Source organism: Giraffa tippelskirchi, chromosome 9, assembly GCF_054371585.1.
Source record: "Giraffa tippelskirchi isolate mGirTip1 chromosome 9, T2T-mGirTip1v1.2.pri, whole genome shotgun sequence".
Taxonomy (NCBI): Eukaryota; Metazoa; Chordata; class Mammalia; order Artiodactyla; family Giraffidae; genus Giraffa; species Giraffa tippelskirchi.
In genome coordinates, this window is record NC_137283.1 from 85626987 (window position 1) to 85649172 (window position 22186).

Consider the following 22186-nt stretch of genomic DNA (forward strand, 5'->3'; position numbering starts at 1 on the left):
CATCACAAGATTTGTGATCCCTTCAAGTCCATTTGTTTGGCTTAGCCTCACAGACACTTTCTAAATCTTCCTTTCTACAGAGTTAGTGAGGATTGATAGCATCTCCTGTGCATGGCGCTGCCCTGGCAGTCTCTGATCACTTGACTTCCTCAGGAGTCACTGTCTTTTTCAGAAGAATTTTTTTATATTAAGGTGACGTGTATAACCAGGAGAAATCACTCTGAACTCACTTTGAGGGAGGCGTGTTTTAAGAAGTTTTTAATTTTATTTTGAAGTTTTTTTAGATGCTCTGGCTTATGCACAAGAATATGTATGTATATTTCCCAAGAACATGTATGTATATTCTACTCTAAGGAGAAGGAAGAATTTGAGATGTTGTTTCCTTATTATAAGGCTTAGGCACCACTACTTAATTATTCTATTTTAAATTCCTTCCATTTTAATCACTAGTATTACTCTTCACTTCCTCTTTTTGAGAAGACACAGGCCAGTGAGAAGCCTGACAAGGGCCCTCAAAATCATTATCACATCTACCAATGAACTATATCACCGGACACATTGTAACCCATAGTCGAATTGAGCCTGTTGCCCGTTGTGTAAAGTTTTTGGGAACACGTGCATGTGTATGCTAAGGCACTTCAGTCACATCCAACTCTTTGTGACCCTATGGACTGTAACCCATCAGTCTCCTCTGTCCATGGGATTCTCTAGGCAAGAATACTGGAGCGGGTTGCCATGCCCTCCTCCAGGGGATCTTCCTGATCCATGCAAGTTCGATCTCGCATCTCTTAACCTCCTGCATTGGCTGGTGGGTTCTTTACCACTAGTGCCACCTGGGAAGCACACAACTATGTCCATTTATTCACAGATTGTGTACAGCTGCTTTTGTGTGTGCAGCTGTAGCAACAGCTGCAGAGCTGAGTAGTTGCCATGAGAATGTAAGGATTGCAAATCCTAAACTATTTATCGCTTGGATCTCTGGAGAAGTCTGCTCATCTAAGTAGTAAAATTGGAAAATGTTTCTTTATATTGTACCTGTTGATACAGAAGGCCTTTTTCTGTTCTCGAATCCCCTCCTGGGAAGACGTGGTATTGTGAATTTCAAGGCTCTGGCGTGTGGCAGTGTTGACAGATCTGGGTGTAAGACCAAGTCATTCGACTTCTTCAAACTATTTCGCATGGTAGGCCATCAGTAAGTATGACTTTTTCTCTTTTCTCTACAAGGAAGCTTTATATTGAATGTATCAATGTGTGAACCTTGATGATGTGGAATGTTAAATGTTTAAGAGGTCAGAGGCAGATTTTTCAGTATCTAGCAACAAGTAATTCATTTTTTAAGATCTCATACTAATGCACCATGTATCTCTTTGTATTTAATCAGTCTTCAGACTTCATTCAATACTTAGCATTTTCTCCAATACTTAGATTTTTCTCCATCTCATTTTTAAATAAAGTTTTCTCTTTTCTACTTCCACATCATCCATTGCTGTCCTAAAACACTTGCTACCTTGTCTTTTTCTGATATCTCTTATTGTTTCTGTTATCTAATATCATTTCCATCACTTCCACATGAAAACAGATCTCCATTTTACAATGTTAGAGCACTTACCTATTAAATTCATCTTTCTTCACTAACTCTGTCTTCATTTTTGCCCCAAAGCAAGATATGGTTATTGCTGTCACCCAATATTTTGAATCTCATCAGTTTCCCCTTTTCTAAAAATGAACAGACTTGAAAAATCGTTGGTCTATTCTTTAACCCAAGCATAAGTTTCTCTGCTTTTAGATCGTAATTCAGCTTATAAAATAGATTTCTCCAATGTATTCAAGGACAGCATTTTACGGTACTTCTCCAGTGTATTAAGTACAGTACAGTTTTCAGGTTCAAGTAGGTGTTTTTATCATTTAGCTGATTAATAAAAACTTAGCTGAATTAGGGACTTTCAGTAAGTACCTAAATATAAAGTATAACAGAACAGCATGGAGAAAAATCTCCTTTAAAAAACCTGTTTGTTTTTGGCTTTGTTTCTCCCTAGTAAAAGGATGAACGAGTCACTTGAGTGTGAATATTATTATTCCACATGCTGGGTGGAGGGCATTGTCACTTGCAGGCAGAATCCTCCAAAGAATGGGTGCCCCAGGGGGTGCATCAGAGCGATTTCTAATTTTTTTTTTTTTTTGATAAATGTTACTGCAGTTCAAGTTGCAGAATGAGCTGGGGAAAAATTTGTAGCAAGACTTCTTCTGAAACAATGGCGGGTTGTTTCTAGACAGGTGTACATAATAAATCAGAGTTCTCACATTTGATTGCCTGGAACTAACTCAAACTGTTAGTATGTGGCTGGGTATAAATCATGCAGTTAAGATAGAGGAATGCAAACAACTTGAGCTGTAGTTTAGATACTGGAAAAGAACTTTAAGATCAAGCTCTTGGGGAAATAATCAACTGAGAAGAGTCAAAGTTAATGATATTATTCAAAAGATTTTAATGCCAAGTGCACAGATTGTATTATTAAAATGGAGCCAAGTAATAATTAGGTTGCATCAAGAATAATAATAATAATTAAAGTGTATCTCATTTAATAGATTCATTTGATTAAAAAAATAGTTGCTGGAGTATGTGAGTCACCAAGGCTTAACTATAAAGAATAAAAATTGGAAATATCATTCACATGAACATAAAATCATCTGAATGTCTATCAGTAGCTGGAGGTCCTAGTGCCACTGATTTTTCATAACTAAAATATTTACTTTGGTCCAATTCATACTTAAAATTCTGCAATATGAGGCAGAATCCACATGCACACCCTTAAAGGAAGGCTTATGAGCTCATTTGGAGACAACAATACCCATATACTTTCTCTCTCACCTGGGGTCTCTGAATTTTTTCAACCTAAGAAGTACATTTAGAGCTATAATTGAAGCCACTAGGTGGTGTTTTGAGGCCTTCCAAAGAGCCCTGGTCCTTTATGTCTCAGCTCAGAAAGAATTCAGAGAGAGGCAAAATGATAGGTCAGGGATAGTTTATTAGAATAGGATGCTTGTGAGGTTTACAAGTGGTCAGGGGAGAGGGTACCAGCCCTCAGAACTTAGCAGACTACAGTTTTATAATTAAAGGAAAATGGGGAGGTGGAAAAGACCACCTTCTTCTTCATTCTTGAGTAGACATCACACTTCCACCATCAGCTCCTTCTCATGTTGAATGGGGGAGTTTTCTTTTTTCTACATGGTCAAGCCAGGACTGTCATGGCACTATGGAAAAATGATTTCAGTCAGGTCTTAGCCCAGTGAAGGTCTTTCACTTTGAAATGTCACCTTTCATAAATTATCGTTTTTTATGTGTGCAGAAAAGATGTTGTAGGGGTCATCAACTTACTGAGCTCATTGGGCAGGATATGGGTCTCATACCACCACTGTTTTATTGTTTGGAGGCGTGTCCCATGCTGCTGTTGCATGATTTTGTTGCTAAGCTAGCCTGTTTTATTTTGTCATTTAAAAAATCTGCTTTCTTTTTTTTTTCAGTATTTAATGAATATGGAAAAACATTTATTAACAAAATGTAATAATATATTCAAATTCTCACTGATTAAAAATCATTCTTCCCTGCCTTTGTGCCTTGGTAAAGGAGAAGGTGAACACTTTATTCCATGGAAGTTTGACAAAGGAAAGATGAACAAAGTAACTTCTCCCAATCTGTCATGCTCAAGTTCATGCTCAACAAATGCTTAGTGGTGGCATATTGATGGGAACTCCTGACCATGGGAATTTTCTGTTTTCACAAATGGCATAATCTGATATTTAGACACTGAGTACCAACTGGCCCATTCAAGTGACTTCCCTGGTGGTCCAGTGGTTAAGACTCCACACTTCTACTGCCAGGGGCATAGGTTCAATCCCTGGTCAGAGAACTAAGATGCCACATGTTGTGACCAAAAAATAAAATGAACAACTTGACAACTCAAGTTTTCCCAACATAACTGTGCTGTCTGCCCATCAGTGCATTTGCCCATCTCAAATGCCTCTTCCTCTAATTTTCTGCAGACATATCCCTTCCTTAGAAAACCCCTCTCTCTCTGGCCCATGCTAGCACTTTTGCCTCTCTTATAGCACATATTTTATCCAACCTTGACTTTAGTCAAGGTGTTTTGATGTTTTTGTCTTACTCCTCATCCAGACTGTAAGCACCTTGAAGGAAGAGCTTAGGTCTTATTAATAATTTTTTTACTTCTCACAGTCTTCTTAATAAATGCTTTTTGAATTTTAATTGAATTTGTAGAACTAGAAGGTTTAGATTAAGTTCCTTAAACTAAAGAGTTTTTTTAAAAAATGAGTTCTAAAAAAAAAAAAAAATGAGTTCTAAACTTAGATTTTATTGAAGAATATGCAGAATAGCATTAGCCAGAACTGTTGATGTGCAGAGGAGTAGTAAATAACAAATTTTTTAGTATGCTCTATGAATCACAAGCTGGAATCAAGATTGCCGGGAGAAATACCAACAACCAAAGATATGTAGATGACACCACTTTAATGATATGAAATGAAGAGGAACCAAAGAGGCTCTTGATGAACATGAAAGAGAAGAGTGAAAAAGCTGGCTTAAAACTCAACATCAAAAAACTAAGATCATGGCATCTGGTCCTATCACTTCATGGCAAATAGATGGGGAAAGCATGGAAGCAGTATAAGATATCATTTTCTTGGGCTACAAAATCAATGAAGACGTGACTGTAGCCTTGAAATTAGAAGACGCTTGCTCCTTGGAAGAATAGCTATGACAAAACTAGACAGTGTATTAAAAAGTAGAGACATCATTTTGCCAACAAAGGTCCATATAGTTAAATCTGTGGTTTTTCTAGTAGTCATGTATGGATGTGAGAGCTGAACCATAAAGAAGACCGAGGGCCAAAGAATTGATGTTTTCAAACTGTGGTGCTGGAGAACACTCTTGATAGTCCCTTAGACAGCAAGGAGATCAAACCAGTCAATCCTAAATGAAATCAACCCTGAATATTCATTGGAAGGACTGATGCTGAAGCTGAAGCTCCAATACTTTGATGGGATGAGCTGACTCATTGGAAAAGACCCTGATGCTGGGAAAGATTGAGGGCAAGAGGAGAAGGGAGTGACAGAGGATGAAATAGTCGGACGGCATCACTGACTCAACGGACATGAATTTGAGCAAACTCAGGGAGATCGTGAAGGACAGAGAACCCTGGCATGCTGTGGTTAATGCGGTCACAAAAATTCAGATATGACTTAGAAACCAAACAGCAGCAATGGGATGCCAAAAGATGTATCTCCATTCCCTCTCATGCACAGCAATTGGTGTGGCATTTCAACATTCTTCACTTTTTCAGATAAAGTATCTATTTATACCCACATTCATTAATTGTATGATTGAAATTAATTGAACAAAAATAAAAACCTGCTCTCTTGAGTGATCATTAACTTACAGAGATCTCCCATACTTCTTTTCTTTACTTACAATTCCCTAGTGGGTTCAACTGTTTAATCACCTACTTTGTCACTTTACTCTGTCCCTGTCACAGTGAGCCCAGAATTCATCTAGTCCAAGCTTTCCACTTTAAAGGTGAAGAACTGAGGCCAGATGATGTTTAATGACTTCCTGAGGAGGCACCAGTTGTCTGTCTCCTAAACAATCTGGGGATTGAATTTAAAGAGATACAAGATTGAGGCTTCACTCTGCAAATCCAACTTGATTAATATCTCTGAGCCTCAGTTTCTTTCTCTACTTGTGACAAAACAAGAATATAAGACATTCTCCGTTTTCCCCCTGGAAGAACTTATTCTTTCTTTTCTAGCCCTGGAATCACCCCATTATAATGTGCGTCTTGGAACCTCTATTTGTCCCAGAATTAGTTAGCAGATTAGAGTCTAGGAACAAAAATATCAACTCTTAGTTTTATAGTTCAAAAGGCAAGGTCTAAACTAATAAGATATTCCCTTAATAATAATAAGGTATTAATAAGTCTAAGTGGGATCTTAATAATAATAAGATATTAAACTAATAAGATATTGCTTCCCTAGTGGCTCAGCTGGTAAAGAATCCACCTGCAATGCAGGAGACCTGGGTTTGATCCCTGGGTTGGGAAGATCCCCTGGAGAAGGGAAAGGCTACCCACTCCAGTATTCTGGCCTGGAGAATTCCATGGACTGTGTAGTCCATGGGGTCACAAAGAGTCGGACAGGACTGAGTGTCTTTCACTCTCACTTTTTCAAACATTCAAATAAGAATGAAGATTTTTTTTTAAGTAGCTGCAATTTAGCAAAACAATTTTTTCGTGGTTCTTCCCTAGCATGATCCTCTCTCTGAATAGATAAAGACCTCATGAGCTAGGAAATGAATGGAGAATGGGAGGTTAAGCCATCAGCTTGGAAGTGGGTCTATCTCCCTGACCTGCTATCTTCCTGTCTCAGAGAGAGTAGGAAGCAGTAACAAAATGTTCTTGAATAATTTTGAAGGATAAGACATTTGAAGGCCTTCTCCTGCCCTCCCTGAACTGATCTGAGGGCAAACCTGCTGATGTCCCCCTTCACCACAGGGGCCTAGAACAAGGACAGATCACAGGGTGAGGAGCCAAGAGTGCTCAATGAGAGCCTAACAGTCAGCATGAAGGAACTAAAGAACACACAAACATTTTCTACACCTTGGACAAAAGGTTGGAGGGCTGGGAGGGGCTGCCAGCACAACCCCTAGAGCTACCTGAGCTACTTGGGGCATAAAGCCCCAGGAGAGACAAGACACGGGACACCTCTGTGGGTATTGGAGGATTAGAAATCGACCATCAACATCATTTAAAATTCCCCAGATGATGATTCTATACCTCTGGGAAGCTCGGCAGGGGTGAGGTCACTCATATCCTCTTCCCCAGAGCCTAGGACCAGGGAGATTTGTCAAAAAGACCCTCCTTCACCTTGAGTCAGTGTCAGAGCCAGTGGCTTGCAGAGGCAGGAGAACAAAGGCATGGTAAGCTACTAAATTTAGCTCATCTGACATAAAAATAACTAGATTATCTTTTCTTTATCAGACTGATTAGGAGCTCTGAATCAGAAAGTAAACTGATGAATAGGAAAGATAGAGTTTTGCTCCTGTGAGTACTTTTCTTTGAAATGAGTATTGATGTTAGCTTCCTGTTACTGCTCCAATAAATTACCACCACTCAGTGACTTCATAAAATAAAAATTCATTTTTTTATAATATTAGAGGAATCCAGGTGTGGGCAGGGTTGCTTTCCTTCTGGAGGTTTTAGAGAATATGTTTCTAGAGGCTGTCTTCACTCCTTGGCCAGTGACTTCTTTCTCCATCCTGAAACACATCAGTATAACTTCTTCAAATCTCGGTCTCTCTGTTTCTCTGACTTGTTGCCTGACCTATCTTCTATTTAAGCACCCCTGTGAGGCCCATCTGGATAAGGCTTTTAATTTAATTAATTAATTTCAATTTAATTAATTTAATTTCGTTATATCTGCAAAATCCTTTTTGCCCTTTAAGGCAATATATTTAAAGGTTCTGACAATTAGGATGTAAGCATCTGGGAGGGGGTGGAATTACTCTGCCTACCACAGTGTGTTTGTGTGTGTGTGTAAAAGAGAGAGAGAGGGAGACGAAGGAAGAGAGAAAAGAAGTGGGCTTCACAAACAAGCACTCAATTTGAATATTTAAGTTCCCATTTTCTAGGTTAGCAGTTAGCAAAGCAGATACTGCCGAAATTTGGTGCTGGAGAAGACTCTTGATAGTCCCTTGGACAGCAAGATGATCAAACCAATCAATCCTGAGGGAAATCAATCATGAATATTCATTGGAAGGATTGATGCTAGAGCACCAATCCTTTGGCCACCTGATGCAAAGAGCCATCTCAGTGGAAAAGACACTGATACTTGGAAAGATTGAGGGCAGGAGGAGAAGGGGATGACAGAGGATGAGATGGTTGGATGGCATCACTGACTCAGTGGACATGAGTTTGAGCAAGCTCCAAGAGATGAAGAACAGAGAAGCCTGGCACGCTGCACTCCATGGGGTCACAAAGAGTCAGATATGACTGAGCGACTGAACAGAAATAGTATATCTTTTAAACTATAGCAAACTAGGTTACTTTCTTTTGCCTAGAAAAAGCTTCCCTTTGCTAGAAAAATGAATGTATAATGCCTTTGCTTCACATAATACCAGAATTAGAATAATATTTCTAAGAGGACTTTCATCAGATTTTATAGCTATGAACAAATAAAAACAAACAAACAAAAATAAAATTCATCATCACATAGAAAAAAATGGTCAGCCCTCTTCTACCATACTTTTGAATTTGTTCACACTACCTGATCTTTGCCTGTTTCTCTTATCTTTCAAACCAACTGCTTTATTTGGCTTCTCTAGTTCAATGTGAAGTCGATTTTATTAACCACCTGCCACTTAAAAAACCACTTTCCCCTTGGCTTGTTTATGCCCTGCCCTCCACTTAACAGGCCCTTTAAAAGCTCTCAAAACCTGGCCATAGAACACCATCCTCACCTTTGAAAGCTACAGCAAGCCTCATCTCTCCCTTGAGAGTTTCTAATTGCAGGACACCACAGACTGAACTAATGGCTCCTTCCCCAGTTCAGTTCCTGTGTCACTATTGTAGAATTTTCCTGCATGTGCATTGCTTTTATATTTGACTTCATCATGAAACTGTGTGTCTTTGGAATATAAAGCTACAGGTTTGATCACCACTATATCCCTCACTTTAAGGAGGAGGTGAAGAGTAAACACATATATTTGGTGCTCAATATATATTTTTGAATCGAGAGGAAGGATGAGGCACTTAAGTTACAATTTTAAAAAGATGAAACAAAAGAATGAAAATTTCCTTGATAAGACAAAGTAAACACATCTTAATGAACTGAATTTTAAAAACTGTCCTTGTTTATTACTACAGAAATTGGAAAGAAGGATTTTCAACAAAAGTCAGCTTGTTTCCAATCCTTCAATTCTCGAGAGGTGGGGTAAATGCTTTTTTTTATGGTAGCAAATCCCAAATAATAACTAAAACACCATTGCATTCCTGGTGAAAGTTTTGATTCTATGCTTTTAAAATAAGTTTATATTGTTTCTCAAGTCACTGTGCCCAGAGGTTCACTACTGAAGAATAAAAGAAAAACAAAACACAAATAAGTCAATAAACCTACACTGGCCTGTAACAGGAGATAGATTAAAGAAGAATCTGTATCAGAGTCACCGCTTGTGTACATGTGCTATAAAGAGGAAAAATGCTTCAAGCTAGAACTGATTCTCAAATCACAGCAGTTGATATTTGACAGGGGTCCCCATAGTATAAACTCCCCCATGCTGACAGTGGTCACCCAGCCTGTTTACTGGGATCTTCTTTGATTTATTAGAAAAATTAGGCCTCTCAGCCAGCCCTGGCACCATGGTGAAGGAGTCCCAAAATACTGGAAATAAAATAGAGAGTAAAGATCACCTTTTTGAGGGATGATAAGAAAACCTTATTGGAAAAGGAAATGGCAACCCAGTCCAGTATTTTTGCCTGGGAAATCTCATGGACAGAGGAGCCTCGTGGGAGATCATCAGTGGGGCTGCAAAGAGTCAGACACACCTGAGGATGCTCACAAATGTAATAAATTTTTATAGTACTTTTCATACAAATAACTTGTAAAAAAACAAACAAAAAATAAAGAAAAAATTTGAATCTTATAATACAGTACCTTGAAAAGTACAGTAGTACAGACACAGAGGCTGGCATCGAGTGAACTGCAAGAGTTACTGACTGGAGAAGGGAAAGAAGATGGGAGATAGTAAAACTGAAGGGTCCAGAGCAACAGGAGACAGAGGGCAAGCTGCAGTTTCACTCACACCTGACATTGAAGGCACAGGTATCAGTTCCTTGCTGGATTCCATTCTATCTACCCGCTTGAAAAAACCATCCAGTGATGTCTGGGGAGTAGCTCTGTTTTCTCGTCATAGATGACACAGTAGCACGGGATTGCATTCTGAACAACTGCTACAACCTTCACGTACCGCTCTACCTTCGGGTCCTGTCCTTCAAAAACTAACAGTCCCTCCTCAGATAAAGAAAACCCCCTGCACTTCCTGTGTCGTGAATCTCTTCCAATCTTCAGTTGCTTTTTCTCCCTCTGTCTCTCTTCATCCTTTCTGCACATCACCAATTCTTGGCACCTCTTAGCAGTACCAACTGCATCACTGCTGCTCTTACGCTTGCTTCCGGACGTCCTGGGCTTGAAATAAAGATACTGTACTGCTTTACCCTATACAGTACTGTATGGTAAAGTACACAAAAGCACAATCATTTGTAGAGGATGCACGCATGTGACAATGTACGTCAGACACGTGAACTAACTTACGTGACTGTACATGCAAATGCATGTTCTCATCTTTGAAAGTCCATAACTTGGAGGTTCACATATAACAGATTTACTGTAATAGGGTTGTGACCACTTTTTCATCAGTGGCTCACACGTCTAAATATCTAGAACTTTATTCTCTAGGATGGATCAGAGAGGAACTATCCACTCTTAGCATGATGGGCCTGGGCCTGCACAATGGCATCTAAGGAGTAAACTACACAAACCGTCACTTCCCACATTTTCACTAACCCCCCTGTATGGTGCCTCACTTCTACCCTGTTTTTTTTTTTTTTTGGATGCCGTTGAGTAAAAAACTCCTCTCATACAATTTCTCTAGAAAGAGGTCTTTCTGAATCTGCTATTGGCAAGTGGATCGGGGAGGTGGAATGAGGCAAGTTAAGAGGGAAAATGGAGGTCTAATCACTCTGTGTGCAAATGTTTAAATCACCCTTCAGCTCCAACAACACCCCTGAGTTCTGTGGCCCCTGATGCCTCTCAGGATTCCGTCAGGTGAGCATGTTCACTACTCAGAAGAGTCTCTGCAGAAAGAGTGGCTTCCCCCTCACTCCACTATACCAGCACAGTTATCATTTTTCCGTCCACCTTCTCTCACTCGAAAACTCATGGAAATCTGTTTTTCATATATTTTTCATCCCCTACTCTCTTTATACTTGTATTTATAAAGTTTGCTTTATTTCTGTACTGTCATTTCAATAGCATCTCATAAAGTAGAAAAGATAAGTGTGTGTTCAATTCAACAACTTTAACTGGAGCCGTCAGTCATTATGTTTCATGGCTGTAAAACACTTGCCTGTCAGAAGGAGAAATGATCACATCAATTCCAACTTTAGAAACCTGTTTTACTGTCTTATGGTCACATCATAAACAGTATCTCATACATACATCTTTATACAATAATTCTCTAAAAAAATTTCCGTAGTGAAATTACAGAGTCAGGCAGTATGATTGTTAAAAGGTTGATGTATCTCATACATGAGAAAATTTATATCGGTTACCATTAAGCATGGGCTTCCCAGGGGACTCATTGGTAAAAGAATTCTCCTGCCACTGCAGGAGACATAAGAGATTCAGGTTTGATCCCTAGGTCAGGAAGATCCCCTGGAGGAGGGAATGGCAACCCACTTCAGCAATCTTGCCTGGAGAATTCCATGGACAGAGAAGCCTGGTGGGCTACAGTCCTTTGGGTCACAATAGAGTTGGACATGACTGAGCAACTCAGCAAGCACACAGAATTGATCGTGGAGTTGACTCAACAGGATAAGTACCTTTTTTGCAAATTCTCTTTTACAAATTTCTTCAAGCCAGGAGTAGATGCTGAGTTTTACCAAACAACTGTCTATTTTATACTTAGTATATGTTTAATTTTCTATGTATTATTAATACGAATAATTACTTTAAAAGATTTAATGTTGTTGAACTATCTTGGAATTATTGAAGAAAATTCTACTTCATTAAGGCATATTATTTAAAACAGTTTGATTCCTAGTTACTATCTTTAAATTTGGGTTTTGGCATTTTTTTTGTAATGTGTTTAGTCAGATGTTATCTTTTAAAAATTTTTACTTTCTTATAAAAACTTATTACAATTGTTATATTTTCCTATGAAAAGAATTAGGAAGTCCTTGTTAGTCAAATGTCTAACTCTGTTATCACAGAGTATTCTGAATTTACCTATAAAATCTTTGGTCAGAGGATTTGTCTCCAAATTTTATTTAGAAAATAAAAAGCATTGAACTTTGGCCTCAAAACATAAGATAAAAATGTAACATGTTAGGAATACTAGGAGAAGCTTCAGAGACAGTTCTGTTTGGGAGGCAGCAGGACATAATTGTAAAACCTCTTCTCTTGGAATTAAACAGCTCTATCTTTGAGTTATGTCTGCACTACATAGTGATAGGTAGTTTACCTGAGCCACATACAAAGTGGGATAATTTTTTGTCATTTAGTCATTAAGTCATGTCGTACATTTTTGCAACCCCATGGACTATAACTCACCAGGTTCCTCTGTCCATAGGATTTGGTAACTAAATAAGACATTATACATAAAATAGTGGCAGAATAGAACAATACATGCTTCTTTATTTATATATGTAGTAAAATTCATGAAGCTGTCCTCCTCTAAAATAATGCTATGTGATATTTTAGCAAAAATTTAGAACATTAAGCAGAGCAAAGGTATTATACAATAGAATCTATCGAGAATTAAATGTTTGGGTTTTTTTTTTTTCTCATTTCAAATATTAAAAACAGCTACAACTATCTTGAGCATCAGAAATGAAAATGTGAACTTTTTGGCAGGTGAAATATGTTAGTAAATAAGTTTTTGGACCAAGTCCCCTGATATAGATATCTGAGTCAAAAATCATTAAAAGAGCTCTGTTTGGGCTCAGAGCAAAGCTGGGTATATTTAACAGTCTAATTCCTTAAAGCACTATGATTCTGATCCAGCAGATCTTGGGTGGGACCAGATAGTTTGCATATGTAGCAAGTTCCAGGTAATGTGTTGCTGCTCCAATGACTACACTTGGAGAATTACTACGACAGAGAAATTAGTCCTGTCAACAAAGTCATGTCCTGAGACAAACCATCGACCCTAGCCAAGGCTTACCATAAACAGCATATCTTTTGCTAGTCACAAATACATAAGATGGTCAGAGAGGTTCTAGTGTCTCAAATTTTCATACGAGGAATTGACCATGTGATAATGGCCTCCGTCAAGAGAATCTTTCAAGCATCAAAGAACTTTAAAACCCCAAACTCCACTGTGTACTTCAGTCACCGTTTTTAATGGTGAAAAATTCCTTACAGTCAGAGATTTCATCCTTTTAGTTAACACAAATCCCTGAGGTTTCTATGTAAAAGTCAAGAAAGATGAAGAAAACCAGAATTTTTAAAAAACATTACTGTAAACATCTTGAAAGCAGGGAAGATATTTGTATATCATCAGTACCTTGTTACGCACCTGGCTTAAAATAGAAAGTTAATCTTTTTTGAATAAATGGGAAGAATTTGTATTTGTTCTGGATTATTTATGTTCCTTTTATTTTTGTAGTATTTCCAGTTCTATAATGAGATACCCCAAAGTGAGAACTATTTGGAATACCAAAGAAACAAATTCAATTCCAGCATGTCATCTAAAAGAAACCCACAACAAACAAGGAAAAGATGTATTTTAATGACTCAAGGAAGGTCATTTTTCAAAAACAAGAAGTAAAACTATAAATCTAGCCAGAAATTGATTTCAAGAACAAATGTTTTAAAAAACACATGACCTATATGTTGGTTTCTTCTCCAATTAGTATGTGTCAAATCAGTGCAAAAAATCATAAATTCCATTTACATGACATTGGCAATGCTCTAAAAGGTTGTTAAGAAAACTCAAAAATTTTAATTGATATGTCAAAATATCTTTTTTTCTTAAAATACAAATTATAGTGCTTATTAGAAAACAAATTTCAGAGCATAATTCACAATATAGAATTCTTTAAAACACATTTTTATTTTAAACTCTTGCTGTCATAAAATGAAAAATAAATGCTCAGACATTTTAGCAAATAAAAACCATCTGCAAAGGATCATCCAACCAAAGTGAGTAATGATACAAGCAAACAATAAGACTATATCTAAGCGGCCACCATTTTACATGAACAGAAAACACAGAGACAATACAATGAATGAAATTCATCAAGTGAGTGGAAGAGCCACACTGAATGTCTGTATCCCATCAGCACAGTGCTCAAGCTGCTTCTCACAACTCAGTCCATCTGATAGAATGAGTTAACAATACCTTGAATTCACTGGGCTTGGACAAGGCTCTAATTTAAAGAAAAAAAAAAAAAAAAAAACCTAACCAAATATTCACAAACAAATCCCTCTGTCAAAGAAGATTACTTTTCCTAAGAAGAAACTATTGCAATTCTACTATACTTCAGTATTTATCATTGACATTTTGCATTAATACACACTGTGGATTTCCTAAAAGAGAATAAAGCATTTCACATTTCCTAAACTTATTTGATCATTGCTTTCGTTTCCTATTGGCACTGTAATCAATTATCACAAACCTCACAGCTTAGAATGATACAAGCTATTCTTTACAGTTCTGGGGTCTAGAATGTGTCAGGAGCAGCATGCTCCTTCAGGAGACTCGAAGGGAAAATCCATGTGCTGCCTTTTCTAGCTTCTAGAGGCCACCTGCTTTCCTTGGCTTATGGCCCAACCATCCATCTTCAAAGCCAGCAAAATAGCATCTTCCAAGTTTTCTCTATGTCCCTCTGCTTCCATTGTCACATCTCAGGCTCTGGTCCTCCTGTCCCTCTCTTATCTGAACACATTATTATATTGATTATCCAAAATATCAGTTCAGTTCAGTCAGTCAGTCATGTCTGACTCTTTGAGACCCCATGGACTGCAGCACACCAGGCCTCCCTGTCCATCACCAATTCCCAGAGTTTACCCAAACTTGTGTCCATTGAGTTGGTAATGCCATGCAACCATCTTATCCTCTGTCGTCCCTTAAGCTTATCCAAAATAATCTCTTCACCTGTGTGCAAAATCCCTTTAGCCAGGTAAGTTGACATGTTCACAGATTTCAAGGACTTTTCAACTTTCCATCTTCGGAAAGCCATTATTACCCAACCATGGCTAGTATGGTTCCAAGAAAAAGCTAGTTCTTTTTCATGGAAGCCCTGTCATAATCTTGCTAAAATAATGTTCTGTAGAGCAAAGTTTAGGAACTTGTGTTTATGTAAGAATATGAATAAGATGCCAGACACAGGAAGAAGAAATGAGATAATGAAGAATACACTGTACAACAAAGACCAGTTCACTGTAGAGAAGCAATAATCCCTGGAGCCTGTGGCTTGTGAATGGAACCAGTTGCGTCAACACAAATGGTCAAATGAGGGAAGGGAAAGCACCAGGACCCTGTCCTGACATGATTCCAGATTCCTTAACTGCTTTGTTGAATGCTCTTTAAAATGATTTAGAAATTATGGGCAAGTGTAATAAAGGAATAAAAGATCAGTGTGAATACTCTAAGCTGTTGGACTAAGGCAATTTGCAAGTTTAATGACAATGTGCCATGATGCATGGTTAATGGGATTTGAAAAGTCCATAAAGTTATATGAAAGGTGAGGTAAGTTAAGTGCCTTATGTCATGCTAAACAGCATACTTCTTTGGCTAAGCCAAGGCAAAGAAAAAAAAAAAAAAGAAAGTAAACTCTTGTTTCAATTAAAAGGCAGTGTTGCATAGTGGTTACCAGCCCAGCGTCTAAGGCCAGGTAGCAATATAGAACAGTTGTTCCACCGCCTTAACTGCCTTTACCTCTTTGTACCTGTTTCCTCATCTGTAAAATGAGGAAGATATCTACATGTATAGTGTCTGTTAAAAACTAACAGCTAATTTAATTGTACTGCATTCCTTGGGCTCAATACTTTTACTTACTGTTATTACAATTGCTCTGGTTTCCCAGGAGGAAAGTGAAGGGCAACAATGGTAGGCAAATATAGCCCAGAGCTACATGTGTTATGTCTCCTTCTTACATTGTCTTGTCTAAAGAAAAGTGGATGACTGTCTGGCTATACACCGTCTGGAACAGCGAGATGAAGAAAAGAATAATTCTCTGAAAATCCTAATTGGTTACATGGAATCTCTGTTCATCCTACATCCACTAATAGAACATAAAAAAAAATGCCCTAAATAAAAGAAATTCCCTCCTCAAGTGGTTCACAAACATAGGTAGGTTTTGAAATCAGTTTAGGATATGAAAGCATATCGTTGCCTGGCTAAGGGCCATCCTTGGCACTGGTCTTTCTATAAGTTCCCTTGATGACTGTAATGTGCAGCAAAGTTTGCTGGTTAAAAAACTGTTAACTAATGAGAAAGAAACATTAAGTTTTCCATGGAGCAATGTGCTCCAAGTCTACACTTTATTGCTTTTGACTTCATATTAAAATTCTTTTAGTTTCTGTATAGTATATTCTGTTAGTTTCTGTGTAGTATATTGAATCATATTAAATTAAATGATAACTTCATACGCATTGATTCTGAATAGTATTTATGTAGAGTAGCTCTTGATCTAAAAAACTAAATGTCCAACAGTGGGTGATGGATAAAGAAAATGTGGTATATACATTGTTGTTGTTCAGTTGCTCAGTCATGACCTACTCTTTGGGACCCCATGGACTGCAGCACACCCATCTTCCCAGTTCTTCACTATTTCCTAGAGTTTGCTCAAACTCATGTCCATTGAGTCAGTGATGCCATCCAACCGTCTTATCCTGTGTCGTCCCCTTCTCCTCCTGCCCTCAATCTTTCCAGCATCAGAGTCTTTTCTAATGATTCAGTTCTTCAATTAGGTGACCAAAGTATTGGAGCCATTGTATATACATACTGTACAACGGACTATTATTCCACCAAAGAATAAAATCCTGCCATATGCTACAACTTGGATGAGACTTGCAGATATTCTGCTAAGTGAAATAAAACAATTACAAAAGTATATAAATACTGCATGATTCCACTTGTATGAGGTTTTTAAAGAAGTCAAACTCATAGAGACAGAAAGTAGCACAGCGCTCTCTAGAGGCTGGGAGGAGGTAGACATGAGGAGCTGCAGTTGAATGAGTACCAAGTTTCAGTCATGCAAGATGAAATACGCCAGAGAATTGCTGTAAAACCCTGTTTATATTTAACAACATGGTACTGTCGGGTAAACAATTCTACAGGAGTAGATTTAATATTACACATTCTTTATAACTGTAAAAAGGTTCTACTTAATGAAAACTAGATTTGCTAGCAAGTATAATACTAATGCCTCTTCTTCCACCTAGAATGTCTTCACTTTGAATTCCACCGTAGAACTCATCAACTCTTTTTCTTAATTCCTGTTTTTTTTCTTTTTGCTTCATGTTTATTCCTTTTTTTATTGAATTATACCTGGTTTACAATGCCATGTTAGTTTCAGGTATACAGCACAGTGATTCAGCTATATATATATAATATTTATACATAATATATATGTATAAATACATAATATTTATACATAATATATAATGTTTATACATAATATACATAATATAATATAATATTTATACATAATATATTAATATCATATATTAATAAATAAAATTAGTGTTTTATATGTTATATATTAATTTCATGAATGCATATCACATACATTAACATTACTAATATATATTTTATATAATTTTAATAAATATTATATGTTAAAATATATCATATAAATATTATTTATCATAAATATGATATGTGTAACATATGATATCTGATATATAATATAGTGATATAGATATATGCTATATATTTGATACAAAATAAATATTTTATAGAAATAAACTATTTACAGATTTTATATCATATGTAGTTACCTACAAGTGACAGTCACTCAGTCATGTATGACTTTGCAAGCCTATAGACTGTAGCCCACCAGGCTCTTCTGTCCATGGGATTCTCCAGGCAAGAGTACTGGAGTGGGTTACCATGTCCTCCTCCAGGGGATCTACCAGATTCAAGGATCAAATCTGTGTCTCTAGTATCTCCTGCATTCCAGGTGGATTCTTTACCCACTGAGCCATCAGGGAAGCCCTTGTATATAGTTATTTATATTACATAGTTACATATAGTAATTATATATATAAATATAATTTTGTATACTATATATGATTATATTTATAATTATATTCATATATATGTAATATATTGTATATATCTAATAAATATAATCTATTATAATATATAATATATACATATAGTTAATATATGTTAATGTTATATTATATATTATAACATATAATATAGGTTATAATGTATAGTTATTGTTCAGTCTCCAAGTTATGTCCAACTCTTTGCAACGCCATGAACTGCAGCACACCAGGTTCTGTGTCCCTCACCATCTCATGGAGTTTGCCTGAGTTCATGTCCATTGAATGATGCCATCCAACCATCTCATCCTCTATCATCCCCTTCTCCTGCCTTCAGTCTTTCCCAGCATCAGGGTCTTTTCCAATGAGTCAGCTCTTAGCATCACATGGCCGAAGTATTGGAGCTTCAGCATTAGTCCTTCCAATGAATATTCAGGGTCGATTTCCTTTAAGATTGACTGCTTTGATCTCCTTGCAGTCCAAGGGATCTTAAGAGTCTTCTCCAACACCACAGTTCAAAAGCATCAATTCTTTGGCATTCTACCTTTACGGTCCAGCTCTCACATCCATACATGACTGCTGGTGTGGGTTTCCATTTCCTCCTCCAGGGGATCTACCCAACCCAGGGATCAATCTTGTGTCTCCTGTGTCTCCCGAATTGGCAGGCAAATTCTTTACCACTGAGCCCCCTGGGAAGCCCTAAGGTTGAGAAACAGTCCTATAATTAGAGAACTTTCAGACCCACACCATCCACCTCCTAGGAGGTGAATCAATCAATGGCCAATGATGCAATCAATCATGACCCCTGTGATTAAGTTCAGTTCAGTCGCTCAGCAGTGTCTAACTCTTTGCAATCCCATGAACTGCAGCACACGAGGCCTTCCTGTCCATCACCGACTCCCGGAGCTTGCTCAAACTCATGTCCATCGAGTCAGTGATGCCATCCAACCATCTCATCCTCTGTCTCTCCTTTTCCTCCTGCCTTCAATCTTTCCCAGCATCAGGGTCTTTTCAAATGAGTCAGTTCTTCACATCAGGTGGCCAAAGTATTGAAGCTTTAGTTTCAATGTCAGTCTTTCCAATGAATATTCAGGACTGATCTCCTTTAGGGTTGATTGGTTGGATCTCCTTGCAGCCCAAGGGACTCTCAAGAGTCTTTTCCAACACCACAGTTCAAAAGCATCAATTCTTTGGTGCTCAGCCTTCTTTATGGTCCAACTCTCACATCCATACATGACCACTGGAAAAACCATAGCTTTGACTATACGGAGCTTTGTTGGCAAAGTAATGTCTCTGCTGTTTAATATGTTGTCTAGGTTTGTCACAGCTTTTCTTCCAAAGAGCAAGTGTCTTTCGTTTTCATGGCTGTAGTCACCATCTGCAGTGATTTTGGAGCAGAAGAAAATAAGGTCTTCCCCTGTGATTAGGCCTCAGTAAAAAATAAATGAATAAATAAAATAAAACCCAAAGAGGAGGAGTTCAGAGAGTTTACCCTGTGCATCTCTTCCATCTAACTGTTTCTGAGTTATATACTTTTATAATAAACCAGTTATCTAGTAAGTAATATGTGTTTTTTAACTCTGTGACCTGCTATAGCAAATTAATAAAATCCTAGGAGGTAGTCATAGGAAACTTTATAGCCTTACAGTCAGAAGCACAGGTAATGACATGAGCCTGATTGGCATCTGAGTGAAGGGAGCAGTCTTGTAGGACTGAGCCCTTCCCCTGGGGAACCCCTTGCTATTATTTCTCCAGGGAGATAGTGTCAGAACCGAGATAAATTTGTAGAACACCCAGCTGGTGTCATAGAACTGCTTGGTGTAGGAAAAAAACCACACATTCAGTGACCAGAAATGAAGTCACACTGTCAGCCTAGTGTGAGAAGAAAGGAGAAACAAAATGCTTTTCCCTTTACTCAGACCTAAAAGCATGTCTTTCTAATCTGTATCTGGGAGTTTATGCCTTTGCCTATCACTAGAAACCCAGGCCTAATGTGGACAACTTTGAAAGCATTTGATAATCTCAAAAAACTTTCACATCAGATTCTCAGGGGAAATTCTTTTTAATAGCTCTCTCTCTCTGCATATCAATGACAGATTCCAATTATACTTTATAAATTTGGTGTTATAAGTTAATTGTTTTCTTAACATGTATTCTGATATACTCTTAAAGTTCATCCCTCTAAATTGTTTTCCATTAACCTATAAGAATAACTCTTCTTACTCTGTGGACCTCACTAAGTTTTTTCTCCTAGGTTTTACTCATTTTGTGCAAATTCAATACACACAACTATGAAAGCTATTTTTATCAATAAATTATTCTATTAAAGTGAATTTTATACTCTCTTCATTTGTAAATATTTCATTAATCAAAAGTTTATCTTGATTGGTAATGAGGCTGATTCTCTTACATGGCATAGTGAAAGTGTCTGACTCTTTGTGACTTTATGATATGTATCCCACAAGGCTCCATGGTCCATGGAATTCTCCAGGCCAGAATACTGGAGTGGATTGTCATTCCCTTCTCTAGGGGATCCTCCCAATCTAGGGATCAAACCTACATCTCCTGTATTGCAGGCATATGATTTACCACCTGAGCCACCAGGATAAATCAATTATATATTTGGCATAGTAATAAAAAAATTCTAAAGAACATGAGAGACTTCAACAACAAGTAAATTATTATAAGACTGATAGGCCTAGGACATATCAAAAAGAAAAGATATAGCAAACCTCCCCCCAAATCACTAATGTTTGGAAAATGATTGAGCACATTAATTGTTTTGTGAGCTTGAAATACATTAAAATAAACACACTTTAATTTATTAGTGATGACATTTTCAATATAGACTAGAGTGGGGAAAAAAAAAATCAACCAGATTTAGTCATGACTTCCTTAACAGGAGAAGTTGTGAAAACACATTCTATATAATCAGCTCATGTTTGTTCTTTCTTATTTCCTTGTCACAGAAGAGAAAAAGCACTGATTAGTACTATACTTTCCTGGGAGATGTATTCTGAGGACAACGATTGATTACATTCGAGAACAAATTGCCAAACACCTCAATGCTTTCATTTCTATTGAAGGGTGAATATTGAAAATACTGTACATCAATGTCCATTTTAGGACTACTTAAAATCCAGAAAAGAATGCCACGTGGAAAGGTGAGTAAAGCAATTGATTCCTTCGAAAACATAGTAAATTAAGCTAAAATAGAAAGAGAAAATAAAAGAATGTGTGCAATACTACAGCTAACCTTATTCTGATGAAAAATTGATAATGCCCAGTGAAACTCCGTATCTCAAATTAGAGCTCGGAGATTCCCTCTTATCAACTATAGCTCTGCTTTTTGAGCAAGTCAGTTATGATCTTTGGGCTTCCCAGATGACTCAGTGATAAAAGAATCCTCCTGCTAATGCAGATCTTGGTTCAATCCCTGGGTGGGGAAGATCCTCTGGAGGAGGAAATGGCAACCAACTCCAATATTCTTGCATGGAGAAGCCCATAGACAGAAGAGTCGGTGGGCTACAATTCATAGGGTTGCAAAGAGTTGGATACAACTTGTTAACTGAGCATGCACGCATGCAATTACACTCTTGGATATAAATGCATTGACTTACACATTATTTGCCACAAGGATGCTGAAGTACCTAAAAACTTTAGAGGACTACTTGGGATACTAATGCCCCTCAAGAATTTGCTTGTATCTCTCTCAGAGCTGCTCTGGGACTATTCAAGGAGCCTCTACTGTGTTTGATGTAAAGAGTGATTGTTTATTTCTCAAAGTCACTTATATACTGAAACTGAGACTTCACACAGCTGCCTACCCCACACCCACCCACATTTAAATGTTTGACCTACCAACATGACACACCCAGCTTACAGATTATGATTGGATTTGAAAAGTAACCTCAGCAATCTGAAGCACAGGAAGAAGAAGGGAGTGGAGACATCAATCTGCTCTGCAGAGAAGAGCATTTTACCATCGACATTACCGAGAATTACCAGCGTGTGGTCATCTTGAAAAACACTTTGACTTTTTGTCTGATTTATTACTGTTTTTGTATTCTCTACAGATACTGCAGCCCGTTATTGCCTGTGACCTGGATGGACTCCTCTC

The 22186-nt window shown here is 37.6% G+C and overlaps 1 long non-coding RNA gene across 1 annotated transcript in view; it reads right to left on the bottom strand.

Moving 5' to 3' along the window:
• Nucleotides 1–3008: 3008 nt before the first annotated feature.
• LOC145521995 (uncharacterized) overlaps nucleotides 3009–22186 on the bottom strand; it is a 127846-nt gene continuing 108668 nt past the window's right edge. The window contains exon 3 of the long non-coding RNA XR_014065827.1: nucleotides 3009–3252. This is a non-coding gene — a long non-coding RNA (uncharacterized LOC145521995). The remainder of the gene's footprint in view (nucleotides 3253–22186) is intronic.